The 17504-nt window shown below is 44.1% G+C and overlaps 1 long non-coding RNA gene across 2 annotated transcripts in view; it reads left to right on the forward strand.

The window, feature by feature from the left end:
* LOC138292643 (uncharacterized) overlaps positions 1-17078 on the forward strand; it is a 101627-nt gene extending 84549 nt beyond the window's left edge. For both annotated transcript variants that reach the window (XR_011202745.1, XR_011202744.1), the window contains exon 4: positions 16887-17078. This is a non-coding gene — a long non-coding RNA (uncharacterized lncRNA). The remainder of the gene's footprint in view (positions 1-16886) is intronic.
* The last annotated feature ends 426 nt before the right edge of the window (positions 17079-17504 follow it).

Here is a 17504-nt window from a genome sequence, read left to right on the forward strand (position 1 = left end):
CCCAGTGTATTTGGATTTAATGTTATCCCCATATCCCTCTGATGTCTCCATCCTAACAAACTGTCATCTCCCCTGGCAACATACACTTTTCCTACTGTTTCCCGGTCTGTGAATCAAATTTTCATTACGGCATATCCCAAGACATCTATTTCACTCTGCCATATCCTACCGGGTTAATGTCGGGTGGAAGTAGTTACATTTTCTTCATACCAAACACCATCACCCAATTCTTGCAACTCCCTGTACTATATACTGACCCTGAGTCAGCTAGCACTGATAATTGTTTCCTACCAACTACAATCTCACATTCTGGCATTTCCAGTTGTCCTCCAACCATGAATCCATCACTCCTCACACTCAACACAAACTTCTTTTCCTCTACTACACAATGGACCCCTTTTGCTTTAGTCCCTCGACAAACACAAGCATAACGTCCCTTTTCCCCCACATTTTTTTCATGTAGCAAACCTCACTAAGCATCCCGGACTTAGTGCTATTCACTGCCACCGTTAAAACATTTCATGACACTATTCCTGCTAGGATTAGTATTTTTCTTGCTGTTGGGATATTTCTTAGGATTCTTACTGTTAGAGTGCTCTTTTAAATCCATGCTCTTATCAGTTTCTTTCTTTATCTCATGGACAACTCTCTCCCTTTCATGGTTATCTTTTCCCTTATCTTCCCTCGTCTCAAGTACCTACATGCTACTACTTTCTATAACTTCCACAACAGCCACGGTCTCTTTCAAATCAGGATCCTTTGTTAGAGGCTTTTCTTGTACCCTAATGTTATTGGTACATCTAACAATTTGATCCCTGACTAAGGAATTAGTTCGCTCCCCAAACTCACAGGTACATGCTAATGTTTTCAAATATGCCACAAAACTACCAGTCTTTTCTTGCTTCCTCTGGTCCTTGTGAACAACTTATGCCTATTGAGTACAATGTTTATTTGAGAACCAAACTGGTTCTCTAACATCATTACTAAGATGCCTTATACATTGTCACGTTCCCCTTCTCCATGCCCAACAGTAAATGTCATCCAAACTCTCATAAACATTTCTACCTTTCATCCCATAATTATGCAATAATGTGGCTTGTTTTTTCACAGCAGATAATTTCTCCCCTCCAATTGCGAGTAAATAGGAATCAAAAAGCTGTTTCCACCTTTTCAAATGTAGAACTGGTTCACATTTGACAGACAAATCTGTGGTGGCTGAGGCATATTTTCCTCCTAAGAAAATGACAGCAGTGTCTCCGTGACGTCACCAGTCAGCAGTGAATTAAGTTACATGATGATTTCCACTGAGCCATTACAATGCAACATCTCTCAACAGCCACTTGTACTGCTGTCGTGTCGTCATCGCAAATGCTCTTCACTCTGATTCAGTCACACCAATACATCATTAGCAGTGGTGGCACTTCCCTGGCAGTGCCATGAAATCCTTTGGTGCCTATAGTGCACTTTCCAGCCAAGCAGTTAAGCATCTAAATCCACGTGGGTTGTCGGGTAAAATGGGGGTCATACACCTGTCCCCAGCAGGCACTCGTCGACAATATCAAGATCACGATCCAGAAGTATCACAATTACTCTGATGATTTCTTTAAGCTGTTTATTGGTCGTACAGTTCACAGACCACCAACCCGTACTGGCAGCTATGTCAACGGACATTATTCAAAACCCTGCTTGATGTTGCTATGCATGCTTTATAGTGTTATCATTGACCTAGGTAAAGATCTAGTTACCTAGGCAATTAATTACCTGGAATTGTTTTAACTACAGAATGATGCATCAATCTAAGTCACAACACAGGGCCTTTCGTGAAAGAGTAAACTAATTGTGTTGTACCATGATGGGCTAAACTATCCCTTTGAGTTGGGCACTATTGAACTGATCTAATAACTACTTTGAGTACAAATCTAGAGAACTGCACCTGCATTAATCTGTGCCTATAACTACATTAGAATAGAAGAGCTATAGATAAGATAACCACTCCTAGCTCTGGGAAACGGCATCATAGCGGGTGGGTCACTTAACCAGGTACCTTTGTTGGATTTAGGACCTTGCAACCAAAGGTCCCGCTAACGTCTTATATCTGTGTGCAGCAGTGAAGAGAGTATGTGAACTGTAACCAAGCCTACGTGCACCAAAGACATGCAGCAGCTCACTTTCCAATATCAATAAGATCTCAGAGTGGACATCTCCCTGCCACCATCAGCATAGATTAACACAGAAAATACCAACACAATGAAAGAACTCACAGAAGTAATCAGAGATGCTAAAATACCACAATTTATAATAAAAAAAAGTCTAGGTCACACTTCTGCATCCATTGTACTGCCAAGCACTGCATGTCACAATACAATAACACCACATTAGTGGTCAGCATGCACAAATGAAACATTTCTCATACAGGTTCAAAGAAAAGATAGTACACTTCCAATCACACACTGTGGAATGCTACCCATGTGGATATGTATCCCACATAAGCATAGTAATGCTACACAAATGTCACAATGCAGTACAATACAATATGTGGGGTTATATAACACATTATTGTACTGAAACAATAAGTGTACTGACACTATGCAACTGTCAATCCAGGTGAAACTGAAAACTTTACTGCAATGTGTGTGGGCTACCGAGAAAGCATCCCTGGACAATCCATTCACTTTCGGAGCAGGCAGTGCTGGACAGAGCTAGTTGCTCTTGTACTTACATCGCCTGCACCCCAGTTTGAGAGTCTTTCTTTCCCAAGCAACAAGAAAAGGCACACAAAAAAATCAGGAAGCCCGCGACCAAGCAGACTGGTTTTTCCACCACTTCTCTTTTAAAACACGTAACTATCAAAATCTTTCTCCTGATGTATGAAGCAGTTTACTGTGCAAGAGAAATGACAAGTTTGTAGCCTACATTCCTTGTGGCTTATGGCTCACCCTCCCCAGTGCTTAATTTGTAAATAAAAAGGTGCCGGTGCCCAAAGCCCTCCTCTTAAACAGCAAACACGGAATACTGAGGCAGCGTAATCCTGAAGCTATCTCGGGCCTCTTCCATCTATTTAAAGCCACTCCCTGCTCCTTCAGCTCACTCTTGCAGCTTTCTACTTTTTCTCTTTGTGACGCTTTTTCGGTTTTCTCTTCCTCCATCTTTCCCAAATGAGTCTTTTGCTCGCAGCAAATGGTTGAGGCAGAAGACTAAGCGCCGGCCCTCAAAAATAAGTGCCTGTGCTCAGCACCAGAAACAAAATTAAGCACTGTCCCTCCCCCATTCTACATACTGGCCGAACAAAGGCATTTCAGTTTCATGTCAATCTTCACTGCTATCACTGGGGGATAGAGGTATGCCATCCCTCTTTTCAGCTGTCCATTTTTATTTGAGTGGAATTTATTGAGTGGAATTTATGCCAGTGTTTTGTGACCTTATTCACAAAACAAAGCAAAACATGAAGAAAAATAGGCAATTAATGACAACACAACCAGGGGCCATATGTACTAAAGCATTTGCCCATAGACACAGAATGGGTAAAACCCTTTGATACATATGGCACCAGATTTCTTAGCCTCTCCTAAGATGTAGGTGTGCGGGGAGAAGGAAAGCATCTAGAGGTGTTTTCCATGTAGTGTGATCTTTAAGTGTTTTTATCTGATTTCAAAGGCCATATAAACACCAAATTCACTGCCCCATACCCAAACTTCCGCTGCAGCCGGTCTCTTTCTTGCCTTGGGGAAAGTCCACTATGCACTGTTGCTTTTTCTAAATTCACACTGAGATTTCATATCATATTCAACTAAGGTAACATGGAGAGTGTTGAGATAAAACCGTGCAGTCCCCCTACCTGTACCCAGCATTGTACTGAATACATCTAAAAAAAAAAGAAAAAAAAGGGGAATGTTATCAATATGGTTTAAGAGAGGTTTCTTCAAGAAAACATTCATTTGTTATGTTTCTCCATACATTTTCCAATCATCTTGTTATTTCTAGTTTTATTAACACTAGAATATTTGTTTTCATAAGGGTGCCACTTTACCCACAGCATAATCTGTTACCACTTACTCACAGTTACATGCACCTTTGCAGCATTTTTTTATTTACACACACACAAACATACGTTTTACTATGCTTTTTCATACCAGTTGCTGTTGGTTGCCATCGGTTTACCACGGCATTGTAGGAACATTAACCATTAAGTTTATATCTTACCAGCTATGGTAGCTGGTAATGTTTATCATAAGTACGTTAGGGATCTGAAGCACAAATGATACCACCTCTGCGTGTGTTTTAAAGCAGGTTAGATGATGGTATCACACTGGAAAGCAAACACGTGTGATTACCAAGTTTACTGCAGAGCTGTTTCTAAAAGCCTTGTTACTAGTTTGACTAATTATAAAATGTATCCTAGAGGGCTAAGGCGCCTGCCCCAGGGCACTGAATGTAACCTGCAGGACACACGTTTAAAAGCTAAAAACATATCCCAGTATCTCCCAACATTTTTTGCAGAAACCACTTTCACAGGTCGCATCTTATTCAGGTACATACATCGGTGGACTACATGCTGCTGAAAACATTTACATTTTACCGGCAAAGCATAGGATTGAAGGTTTGTGTCAACTCAAAATATAAACCTTTCAAGCTAGACAGAATGTGCTCCATACCATCTGGTACTAATTTACACCTATTATTAAGCATTCACAGACATCTGCTTACATATGGTATTTTACATGAACGGAGTCATGTTACATCGTGCTGAAAAGGTATACACGTGTCTTTGTTTCTACTGATTACAAGATGCACAATATCTTTCGGCAAGCGGGTTTCTTTTATTATCACACACATTTGCTTCCAAAAATCTTCCTATTGTTTTGGGAAGCTAGACAATTTGTTTTATTTATTTCTTCTGAAGTCCTGCTTAGTTCCGAAAAGAAATAGTGGCAGCATATCCAGTGATGCAGAGGCCCGGATACATACTGAGAAAATATCTCTTCACAAAAGGTAATACTGATTAATGACATTTTTTCCAGCTATCGCGTTTAGAATTTTAGATTCTATTAACCCCTTCACTGCCAGGCCTTTTCCCCCTCCTGTGCCAAGCCTTTTTTTGGCTATTTGGGGCAGTTCACGCTTAGGCCCTCATAACTTTTTGTTCACATAAGCTACCCACGCCAAACTTGTGTCCTTTTTTTCTAACATCCTAGGGATTCTAGAGGTACCCAGACTTTGTGGGTTCCCCAGAAGGAGGCCAAGAAATTAGCCAAAATACAGTGAAAATGTAGTTTTTTTCAATAAAATGGGAAAAAAGGGGCTGCAGAAGGCTTGTGGTTTTTTTCCCTGAAAACGGCATCAACAAAGGGTTTGCAGAGCTAAAATCACCAGCTTCCCAGCTTTCAGGAACAGGCAGATTTGAATCAGAAAACCCAATTTTTCAACACAATTTTGGCATTTTACTGGGACATACCCCATTTCTACAATTTTTTGTGTTTTCAGCCTCCTTCCAGTCAGTGACAGAAATGGGTGTGAAACCAATGCTGGATCCCAGAAACCGAAACATTTCTGAAAAGTAGACAAAATTCTGAATTCAGCAAGGGGTAATTTGTGTAGATCCTACAAGGGTTTCCTACAGAAAATAACAACTGAAAAAGAAAATATTGAGGTGAAAAAAACTGCTTTTTTTCTCTACGTTTTACTCTGTAACTTTTTCCTGCAATGTCAGAATTTTGAAAGCAATATGCCGTTACGTCTGCTGGACTCTTCTGGTTGCGGGGATATATAGGGCTTGTAGGTTCATCAAGAACTCTAGGTACCCAGAGCCAATAAATGAGCTGCACCCTGCAGTGGGTCTTCATTCTATACCGGGTATACAGCAATTCATTTGCTGAAATATAAAGAGTGAAAAATAGCTATCAAGAAAACCTTTGTATTTCCAAAATGGGCACAAGATAAGGTGTTGAGGAGCAGTGGTTATTTGCACATCTCTGAATTCCGGGGTGACCATACTAGCATGGGAATTACAGGGCATTTCTCAAATAGATGTCTTTTTTACACACTCTCTTATGTTTGGAAGGAAAAAATGTAGAGAAAGACAAGGGGCAATAACACTTGTTTTGCTAATCTATGTTCCCCCAAGTCTCCCGATAAAAATGATACCTCACTTGTGTGGGTAGGCCTAGCGCCCGCGACAGGAAACGCCCCAAAACTCAACGTGGACACATCACATTTTTTCACAGAAAAGAGAGGTGTTTTTTGCAAAGTGCCTACCTGTGGATTTTGGCCTCTAGCTCAGCCGTCCCCAGGGGGAGCAGAAATGGTCTAAAATAAATTTGTCCCCCACCCCGATAAAAATGATACTTCACTTGTGTGGGTAGGCCTAGCGCCCGTGACAGGAAATGCCCCAAAACACAACGTGGACACATCACATTTTTTTAAAGAAAACAGAGGTGTTTTTTGCAAAGTGCCTACCTGTAGATTTTGCCCTCTAGCTCAGCCGGCACCTAGGGAAAACTACCAAACCTGTGCATTTTTGAAAACTAGAGACCTAGGGGAATCCAAGATGGGGTGACTTGTTGGGCTCTGACCAGGTTCTGTTACCCAGAATCCTTTGCAAACCTCAAACTTTGGCTAAAAAAACACATTTTCCTCAAATTTTGGTGACAGAAACATCTGGAATCAGAGAGGAGCCACAAATTTCCTTCCACCCAGCGTTCCCCCAAGTCTCCCGATAAAAATGATACCTCACTTGTGTGGGTAGGCCTAGCGCCCGGGACAGGAAATGCCCCAAAACGCAACGTGGACACATCACATTTTTTGAAAGAAAACAGAGGTGTTTTTTTGCAAAGTGCCTACCTGTAGATTTTGGCCTCTAGCTCAGCCGGCACCTAAGGAAACCTACCAAACCTGTGCATTTTTGAAAACTAGATACCTAGGGGAATCCAAGATAGGATGACTTGTGGGGCTCTGACCAGGTTCTGTTACCCAGAATCCTTTGCAAACCTCAAACAAATTTGGCTAAACAAACACATTTTCCTCACATTTTGGTGACAGAAAGTTCTGGAATCAGAGAGGAGCCACAAATTTCCTTCCACCCAGCGTTCCCCCAAGTCTCCCGATAAAAATGATACCTCACTTGTGTGGGTAGGCCTAGCGCACGTGACAGGAAATGCCCCAAAACGCAACGTGGACACATCACATTTTTTATAAAAAAAACAGGTGTTTTTTGCAAAGTGCCTACCTGTAGATTTTGGCCTCTAGCTGCACCAAGGGAAACCTACCAAACCTGTGCATTTTTAAAAACTAGAGACCTAGGGGAATCCAAGATGGGGTGACTTGTGGGGCTCTGACCAGGTTCAGTTACCCAGAATCCTTTGCAAACCTCAAAAAAAGTGGCTATACAAACACGTTTTCCTCACATTTCTGTGACAGAAAGTTCTGGAATCAGAGAGGAGCCACAAATTTCCTTCCACACAGCGTTCCCCCAAGTCTCCTGATAAAAATGATACCTCACTTGTGTGGGTAGGCCTAGCGCCCCTGACAGGAAATGCCCCAAAACGCAACGTGGACACATCACATTTTTTGAGAGAAAACAGAGCTGTTTTTTGCAAAGTGCCTACCTGTAGATTTTGGCCTCTAGCTCAGCCGGCACCTAGGGAAACCTACCAAACCTGTGCATTTTTGAAAACTAGAGACCTAGGGGAATCCAAGATGGGGTGACTTGTTGGGCTCTGACCAGGTTCTGTTACCCAGAATCCTTTGCAAACCTCAAAATGTGGCTAAAAAAACACGTTTTCCTCACATTTCGGTGACAGAAAGTTCTGGAATCTGAGAGGAGCCACAAATTTCCTTCCACCCAGCATTCCCCCAAGTTTCCCGATAAAAATGATACCTCACTTGTGTGGGTAGGCCTAGCGCCCGTGACAGGAAATACCCCAAAACACAACGTGGACACATCACATTTTTTGAAAGAAAACAGAGGTGTTTTTTGCAAAGTGCCTACCTGTAGATTTTGGCCTCTAGCTCAGCCGGCACCAAGGGAAACGTACCAAACCTGTGCATTTTTGAAAACTAGAGACCTAGGGGAATCCAAGATGGGGTGACTTGTGGGGCTCTGACCAGGTTCAGTTACCCAGAATCCTTTGCAAACCTAAAAAAAATTTGGCTATACAAACACGTTTTCCTCACATTTCTGTGACAGAAAGTTCTGGAATCAGAGAGGAGCCACAAATTTCCTTCCACCCAGCGTTCCCCAAGTCTCCCGATAAAAATGATACCTCACTTGTGTGGGTAGGCCTAGCGCCCGTGACAGGAAATGCCCCAAAACACAACGTGGACACATCACATTTTTTCAAAGAAAACAGAGGTGTTTTTTGCAAAGTGCCTACCTGTAGATTTTGGCCTCTAGCTCAGACGGCACCTAGGTAAACCTACCAAACCTGTGCATTTTTTAAAACTAAAGACTTAGGGGAATCCAAGATGGGGTGACTTGTTGGGCTCTGACCAGGTTCTGTTACCCAGAATCCTTTGCAAACCTCAAACTTTGGCTAAAAAACACATTTTCCTCAAATTTTGGTGACAGAAAGTTCTGGAATCAGAGAGGAGCCACAAATTTCCTTCCACCCAGCGTTCCCCCAAGTCTCCCGATAAAAATGATACCTCACTTGTGTGGGTAGGCCTAGCGCCCGCAACAGGAAATGCCCCAAAACGCAACGTGGACACATCACATTTTTTGAAAGAAAACAGAGGTGTTTTTTGCAAAGTGCCTACCTGTAGATTTTGGCCTCTAGCTCAGCCGGCACCTAGGGAAACCTACCAAACCTGTGCATTTTTGAAAACTAGAGACCTAGGGGAATCCAAGATGGGGTGACTTGTGGGGCTCTGACCAGGTTCAGTTACCCAGAATCCTTTGCAAACCTCAAAAAAATTTGGCTATACAAACACGTTTTCCACAAATGTCTGTGACAGAAAGTTCTGGAATCAGAGGAGCCACAAATTTCCTTCCACCCAGCGTTCCCTCAAGTCTCCCGATAAAAATGATACTTCACTTGTGTGGGTAGGCCTAGCGCCCGGGACAGGAAATGCCCCAAAACGCAACGTGGACACATCACATTTTTTTAAAGAAAACAGAGGTGTTTTTTTCCAAAGTGCCTACCTGTAGATTTTGGCCTCTAGCTCAGCCGGCACCTAGGGAAACCTACCAAACCTGTGCATTTTTGAAAACTAGAGACCTAGAGGAATCCAAGATGGGGTGACTTGTTGGGCTCTGACCAGGTTCTGTTACCCAGAATCCTTTGCAAACCTCAAACTTCGGCTAAAAAAACACATTTTTCTCAAATTTTGGTGACAGAAACATCTGGAATCAGAGAGGAGCCACAAATTACCTTCCACCCAGCGTTCCCCCAAGTCTCCCGATAAAAATGATACCTCACTTGTGTGGGTAGGCCTAGCGCCCGGGACAGGAAATGCCCCAAAACGCAACGTGGACACATCAAATTTTTTTAAAGAAAACAGAGGTGTTTTTTTGCAAAGTGCCTACCTGTAGATTTTGACCTCTAGCTCAGCCGGCACCTAAGGAAACCTACCAAACCTGTGCATTTTTTAAAACTAGAGACCTAGGGGAATCCAAGATGGGATGACTTGTGGGGCTCTGACCAGGTTCTGTTACCCAGAATCCTTTGCAAACCTCAAACAAATTTGGCTAAACAAACACATTTTCCTCACATTTTGGTGACAGAAAGTTCTGGAATCAGAGAGGAGCCACAAATTTCCTTCCACCCAGCGTTCCCCCAAGTCTCCCGATAAAAATGATACCTCACTTGTGTGGGTAGGCCTAGCGCCCGTGACAGGAAATGCCCCAAAACGCAACGTGGACACATCAAATTTTTTGAAAGGAAACAGAGGTGTTTTTTGCAAAGTGCCTACCTGTAGATTTTGGCCTCTAGCTCAGCCGGCACCAAGGGAAACCTACCAAACCTGTGCATTTTTTAAAACTAGAGACCTATGGGAATCCAAGATGGGGTGACTTGTGGGGCTCTGACCAGGTTCTGTTACCCAGAATCCTTTGCAAACCTCAAAAAAAGTGGCTATACAAACACGTTTTCCTCACATTTCTGTGACAGAAAGTTCTGGAATCAGAGAGGAGCCACAAATTTCCTTCCACCCAGCGTTCCCCCAAGTCTCCTGATAAAAATGATACCTCACTTGTGTGGGTAGGCCTAGCTCCCCTGACAGGAAATGCCCCAAAACGCAACGTGGACACATCACATTTTTTGAGAGAAAACAGAGCTGTTTTTTGCAAAGTGCCTACCTGTAGATTTTGGCCTCTAGCTCAGCCGGCACCTAGGGGAACCTACCAAACCTGTGCATTTTTGAAAACTAGAGACCTAGGGGAATCCAAGATGGGGTGACTTGTTGGGCTCTGACCAGGTTCTGTTACCCAGAATCCTTTGCAAACCTCAAAATGTGGCTAAAAAAACACGTTTTCCTCACATTTCGGTGACAGAAAGTTCTGGAATCTGAGAGGAGCCACAAATTTCCTTCCACCCAGCATTCCCCCAAGTCTCCCGATAAAAATGATACCTCACTTGTGTGGGTAGGGCTAGCGCCCGTGACAGGAAATACCCCAAAACACAACGTGGACACATCACATTTTTTGAAAGAAAACAGAGGTGTTTTTTGCAAAGTGCCTACCTGTAGATTTTGGCCTCTAGCTCAGCCGGCACCAAGGGAAACGTACCAAACCTGTGCATTTTTGAAAACTAGAGACCTAGGGGAATCCAAGATGGGGTGACTTGTGGGGCTCTGACCAGGTTCAGTTACCCAGAATCCTTTGCAAACCTCAAACAAATTTGGCTATACAAACACGTTTTCCTCAAATTTCTGTGACAGAAAGTTCTGGAATCAGAGGAGCCACAAATTTCCTTCCACCCAGCGTTCCCTCAAGTCTCCCGATAAAAATGATACCTCACTTGTGTGGGTAGGCCTAGCGCCCGGGACAGGAAATGCCCCAAAACGCAACGTGGACACATCACATTTTTTAAAAGAAAACAGAGGTGTTTTTTTCCAAAGTGCCTACCTGTAGATTTTGGCCTCTAGCTCAGCCGGCACCTAGGGAAACCTACCAAACCTGTGCATTTTTGAAAACTAGAGACCTAGAGGAATCCAAGATGGGGTGACTTGTTGGGCTCTGACCAGGTTCTGTTACCCAGAATCCTTTGCAAACCTCAAACTTCGGCTAAAAAAACACATTTTCCTCAAATTTTGGTGACAGAAACATCTGGAATCAGAGAGGAGCCACAAACTTCCTTCCACCCAGCGTTCCCCCAAGTCTCCCGATAAAAATGATACCTCACTTGTGTGGGTAGACCTAGCGCCCGGGACAGGAAATGCCCCAAAACGCAACGTGGACACATCACATTTTTTTAAAGAAAACAGAGGTGTTTTTTTGCAAAGTGCCTACCTGTAGATTTTGGCCTCTAGCTCAGCCGGCACCTAAGGAAACCTACCAAACCTGTGCATTTTTTAAAACTAGATACCTAGGGGAATCCAAGATGGGATGACTTGTGGGGCTCTGACCAGGTTCTGTTACCCAGAATCGTTTGCAAACCTCAAACAAATTTGGCTAAACAAACACATTTTCCTCACATTTTGGTGACAGAAAGTTCTGGAATCAGAGAGGAGCCACAAATTTCCTTCCACCCAGCGTTCCCCCAAGTCTCCCGATAAAAATGATACCTCACTTGTGTGGGTAGGCCTAGCGCCCGTGACAGGAAATGCCCCAAAACGCAACGTGGACACATCAAATTTTTTGAAAGAAAACAGAGGTGTTTTTTGCAAAGTGCCTACCTGTAGATTTTGGCCTCTAGCTCAGCCGGCACCAAGGGAAACCTACCAAACCTGTGCATTTTTGAAAACTAGAGACCTATGGGAATCCAAGATGGGGTGACTTGTGGGGCTCTGACCAGGTTCAGTTACCCAGAATCCTTTGCAAACCTCAAAAAAAGTTGCTATACAAACACGTTTTCCTCACATTTCTGTGACAGAAAGTTCTGGAATCTGAGAGGAGCCACAAATTTCCTTCCACCCAGCGTTTTCCCAAGTCTCCTGATAAAAATGATACCTCACTTGTGTGGGTAGGCCTAGCGCCCCTGACAGGAAATGCCCCAAAACGCAACGTGGACATATCACATTTTTTGAGAGAAAACAGAGGTGTTTTTTGCAAAGTGCCTACCTGTAGATTTTGGCCTCTAGCTCAGCCGGCACCTAGGGAAACCTACCAAACCTGTGCATTTTTTAAAACTGGAGACCTAGGGGAATCCAAGATGGGGTGACTTGTTGGGCTCTTACCAGGTTCTGTTACCCAGAATCCTTTGCAAACCTCAAAATGTGGCTAAAAAAACACGTTTTCCTCACATTTCGGTGACAGAAAGTTCTGGAATCTGAGAGGAGCCACAAATTTCCTTCCACCCAGCATTCCCCCAAGTCTCCCGATAAAAATGATACCTCACTTGTGTGGGTAGGGCTAGCGCCCGTGACAGGAAATGCCCCAAAACACAACGTGGACACATCACATTTTTTGAAAGAAAACAGAGGTGTTTTTTGCAAAGTGCCTACCTGTAGATTTTGGCCTCTAGCTCAGCCGGCACCAAGGGAAACGTACCAAACCTGTGCATTTTTGAAAACTAGAGACCTAGGGGAATCCAAGATGGGGTGACTTGTGGGGCTCTGACCAGGTTCAGTTACCCAGAATCCTTTGCAAACCTAAAAAAAATTGGGCTATACAAACACGTTTTCCTCACATTTCTGTGACAGAAAGTTCTGGAATCAGAGAGGAGCCACAAATTTCCTTCCACCCAGTGTTCCCCCAAGTCTCCCGATAAAAATGATACCTCACTTGTGTGGGTAGGCCTAGCGCCCGTGACAGGAAATGCCCCAAAACACAACGTGGACACATCACATTTTTTCAAAGAAAACAGAGGTGTTTTTTGCAAAGTGCCTACCTGTAGATTTTGGCCTCTTGCTCAGCCGGCACCTAGGTAAACCTACCAAACCTGTGCATTTTTTAAAACTAAAGACTTAGGGGAATCCAAGATGGGGTGACTTGTTGGTCTCTGACCAGGTTCTGTTACCCAGAATCCTTTGCAAACCTCAAACTTTTGCTAAAAAACACATTTTCCTCAAGTTTTGGTGACAGAAAGTTCTGGAATCAGAGAGGAGCCACAAATTTCCTTCCACCCAGCGTTCCCCCAAGTCTCCCGAAAAAAATTATACCTCACTTGTGTGGGTAGGCCTAGCGCCCGCGACAGGAAATGCCCCAAAACGCAACGTGGACACATCACATTTTTTGAAAGAAAACAGAGGTGTTTTTTGCAAAGTGCCTACCTGTAGATTTTGGCCTCTAGCTCAGCCGGCACCTAGGTAAACCTACCAAACCTGTGCATTTTTTAAAACTAAAGACTTAGGGGAATCCAAGATGGGGTGACTTGTTGGGCTCTGACCAGGTTCTGTTACCCAGAATCCTTTGCAAACCTCAAAATGTGGCTAAAAAAACACGTTTTCCTCACATTTCGGTGACAGAAAGTTCTGGAATCTGAGAGGAGCCACAAATTTCCTTCCACCCAGCATTCCCCCAAGTCTCCCGATAAAAATGATACCTCACTTGTGTGGGTAGGGCTAGCGCCCGTGACAGGAAATGCCCCAAAACACAACGTGGACACATCACATTTTTTGAAAGAAAACAGAGGTGTTTTTTGCAAAGTGCCTACCTGTAGATTTTGGCCTCTAGCTCAGCCGGCACCAAGGGAAACGTACCAAACCTGTGCATTTTTGAAAACTAGAGACCTAGGGGAATCCAAGATGGGGTGACTTGTGGGGCTCTGACCAGGTTCAGTTACCCAGAATCCTTTGCAAACCTAAAAAAAATTGGGCTATACAAACACGTTTTCCTCACATTTCTGTGACAGAAAGTTCTGGAATCAGAGAGGAGCCACAAATTTCCTTCCACCCAGTGTTCCCCCAAGTCTCCCGATAAAAATGATACCTCACTTGTGTGGGTAGGCCTAGCGCCCGTGACAGGAAATGCCCCAAAACACAACGTGGACACATCACATTTTTTCAAAGAAAACAGAGGTGTTTTTTGCAAAGTGCCTACCTGTAGATTTTGGCCTCTTGCTCAGCCGGCACCTAGGTAAACCTACCAAACCTGTGCATTTTTTAAAACTAAAGACTTAGGGGAATCCAAGATGGGGTGACTTGTTGGTCTCTGACCAGGTTCTGTTACCCAGAATCCTTTGCAAACCTCAAACTTTTGCTAAAAAACACATTTTCCTCAAGTTTTGGTGACAGAAAGTTCTGGAATCAGAGAGGAGCCACAAATTTCCTTCCACCCAGCGTTCCCCCAAGTCTCCCGAAAAAAATTATACCTCACTTGTGTGGGTAGGCCTAGCGCCCGCGACAGGAAATGCCCCAAAACGCAACGTGGACACATCACATTTTTTGAAAGAAAACAGAGGTGTTTTTTGCAAAGTGCCTACCTGTAGATTTTGACCTCTAGCTCAGCCGGCACCTAGGGAAACCTACCAAACCTGTGCATTTTTGAAAACTAGAGACCTAGGGGAATCCAAGATGGGGTGACTTGTGGGGCTCTGACCAGGTTCAGTTACCCAGAATCCTTTGCAAACCTCAAAATAATTTGGCTATACAAACATGTTTTCCTCAAATTTCTGTGACAGAAAGTTCTGGAATCAGAGGAGCCACAAATTTCCTTCCAACCAGCGTTCCCTCAAGTCTCCCGATAAAAATGATATCTCACTTGTGTGGGTAGGCCTAGCGCCCGTGACAAGAAATGCCCAAAACACAACGTGGACACATCACATTTTTTTAAAGAAAACAGAGGTGTTTTTTGCAAAGTGCCTACCTGTAGATTTTGGCCTCTAGCTCAGCCGGCACCTAGGGAAACCTACCAAACCTGTGCATTTTTTTAAACTAGATACCTAGGGGAATCCAAGATGGGGTGACTTGTGGTGCTCTGACCAGGTTCTGTTACCCAGAATCCTTTGCAAACCTCAAAATATGGCTAAAAAAACACATTTTCCTCACATTTCAGTGACAGAAAGTTCTGGAATCTGAGAGGAGCCACAAATGTCCTTCCACCCAGTGTTCCCCCAAGTTTCTCGATAAAAATGGTACCTCACTTGTTTGGGTAGGCCTAGCGCCCAAGAAAGGAAATGGCCCAAAACACAACGTGGACACATCACATTTTTTCACAGAAAACAGAGATGTTTTTTGCAAAGTGCCTACCTGTGGATTTTGGCCTCTAGCTCAGCCAGCCCCAGGGGGGGCAGAAATGGCCTAAAATAAATTTGTCCCCCACCCCCCCACGGGGGCAGATTGGCCGATTTTAGGTCAATCTGCCCCCAAGGGGGCAGAAACCACTAGGCACCAGGGATTTTTTTTGGGGCGCCAATGTCGCGCAGCGGCAAAAAAAAAAAATCCGCGGTGCCTAGTGGTTTCTGCCCCGTTGGGGGCAGATTGACCTAAAATCAGCCAATCTGACCCCAAGGGGGGCAGAAATGGTCTAAATACAATTTGCCCCCCAGGGGAGCGACCCTTGCCTAATGGGTCGCTCCCCATCTCTAAAAAAATAAACAAAAACAAAAAACTCAATTTTTTTTTTTGCCCTGGTGCCTAGAGGTTTCTGCCCCCCCTGGGGGCAGATCGGCCTAATAACAATAGGCCGATCTGCCCCCAGGGTGGGCAGAAATGGCCTAAAATAAATTTGCCCCCCCCACATCCCCCCCCTCCCCAGGGAGCGACCCTTGCCTACGGGGTCGCTCCCCCTGCGTGACATTGGCACCAAACAAAAAATCCCCGATGCCTAGTGGTTTCAGCCCCCCTTGGGGGCAGATTGGCATAGCAAAAAATCGGCCGATCTGCCCCCAAAGGGGGCAGAAATGGCCTAAATACAATTTTCCCCTCCAGGGGAGCTACCCTTGTCCAAGGGGTCGCTCCCCATCTGTAAAAAATAAAAAAAATAAAAATCCCTGGTGCCTAGTGGTTTCTGCCCCCCTTGGGATCGGCCTAATCAAAATAGGCAAAAATGGCCTAACTATAATTTGCCCGCTAGGGGAGCGACCCTTGCCTAAGGGGTCGCTCCCCACACCTAAAACAAAAAAGTTAAAAAATAAAAAAAAAATGATCCCTGGTGCCTAGAAGTTTCTGCCCCCCCTGGGGGCAGAAAAGGCCTTCCCAAAAAATGGCCCCCCTGGGAGAGACCCTTGCCCAAGGGGTCGCTCCCTTATGTCCATTTAAAAAAAAAAAAAAAACATCCCTGGTGTCTAGTGGGCGTTTCAAAAGCCGGATTGCAAGCAATCCGGCTTTTGAAACGCTTGGAGAGACTTCAAAGGGAAGGAAATACATTTCCTTCCCTTTGAAGCCTCTCCGGGCCTCCCCCACGTGATCGAAAGAGAAATGCAGAGCATTTCTCTTTCGATCGGGGGAGGCTCTGTGATTGTCAGCGCGCGGTGATATCACAGGGGGGGTGGGTGGGGTCGGGGGTGGAAGGGGAAGGGCTTCTCCTTCCATCCCTGACTAATAACCCCACAGAGGGAGCGCTAGCGCTCCCTCTGGGCTCTGTGACCAGGTCATAATGGTTACGTCCTGGGCACAGCAGCACTGTGCCTCAGGACGCAACCATTACATCCTGGGCACAGAACCGGTTAAGGACACGGAGGCGAAGATTATGCTTCTCTTTCTATGCTTTAATAACTTCAGCAGCCAATTAGAAAGACTTTTCACAAAAAACTACAAAACCCATGAACCCACCACAGCACTAGAACGACCATAGAGTCCAGCCCTATAAAACCGTCCTGACACAAAGTCTCTTCCTCTTTCTTTGCACCTAGACATAGTTACTGCTCTAATGCCGAAGAGTCACAATTAAACCTGGAGTCCAGGGAAAAGAGGAACGACCAACATCTGAACCAGAAACGACGAACATCCCATCAACAACGTGGAAGGAGAAGCAGAATCCCCAGTGGAAATCCAGGCGATGGAATCAGAATCATTTATCCTCTTGACCTAGGACAAAGAAAATAACGAGCCACAAACACTGTCTTATATATAATAAAGCAGATAAAATCAAACACTTTTTTTTTCTCTTTTTTTTGTACACAATACTATATCAGGGTGGGAATTATTATTATTATTTGTTTTAAAATCACATCAACATTATGAAAAACAAAGTATAAATACATCAGGAAACATGAAAGCCGAAACAATAATCATTTGTGGGATAATCCTTGCCTCCGTGTCCTTAATAGAATTGAAAATTCTAAACGCGATAGCTAGAAAAATTTTCAGTCTATGTCAGGACTGGAGGCTCAGATTATGCTAGTTTAAATTCCTGCCATAACTACTGACGACACATCCAAAATAGGTTTATAATAAAACCTTTTAAGTGTGGAATCAGAGAACCAATCTGCTGCGTTTAGGATATCTTCTAAACGAGAACCAAGAGCAAT

This window comes from Pleurodeles waltl, chromosome 4_2, assembly GCF_031143425.1.
Source record: "Pleurodeles waltl isolate 20211129_DDA chromosome 4_2, aPleWal1.hap1.20221129, whole genome shotgun sequence".
Classification (NCBI taxonomy): Eukaryota; Metazoa; Chordata; class Amphibia; order Caudata; family Salamandridae; genus Pleurodeles; species Pleurodeles waltl.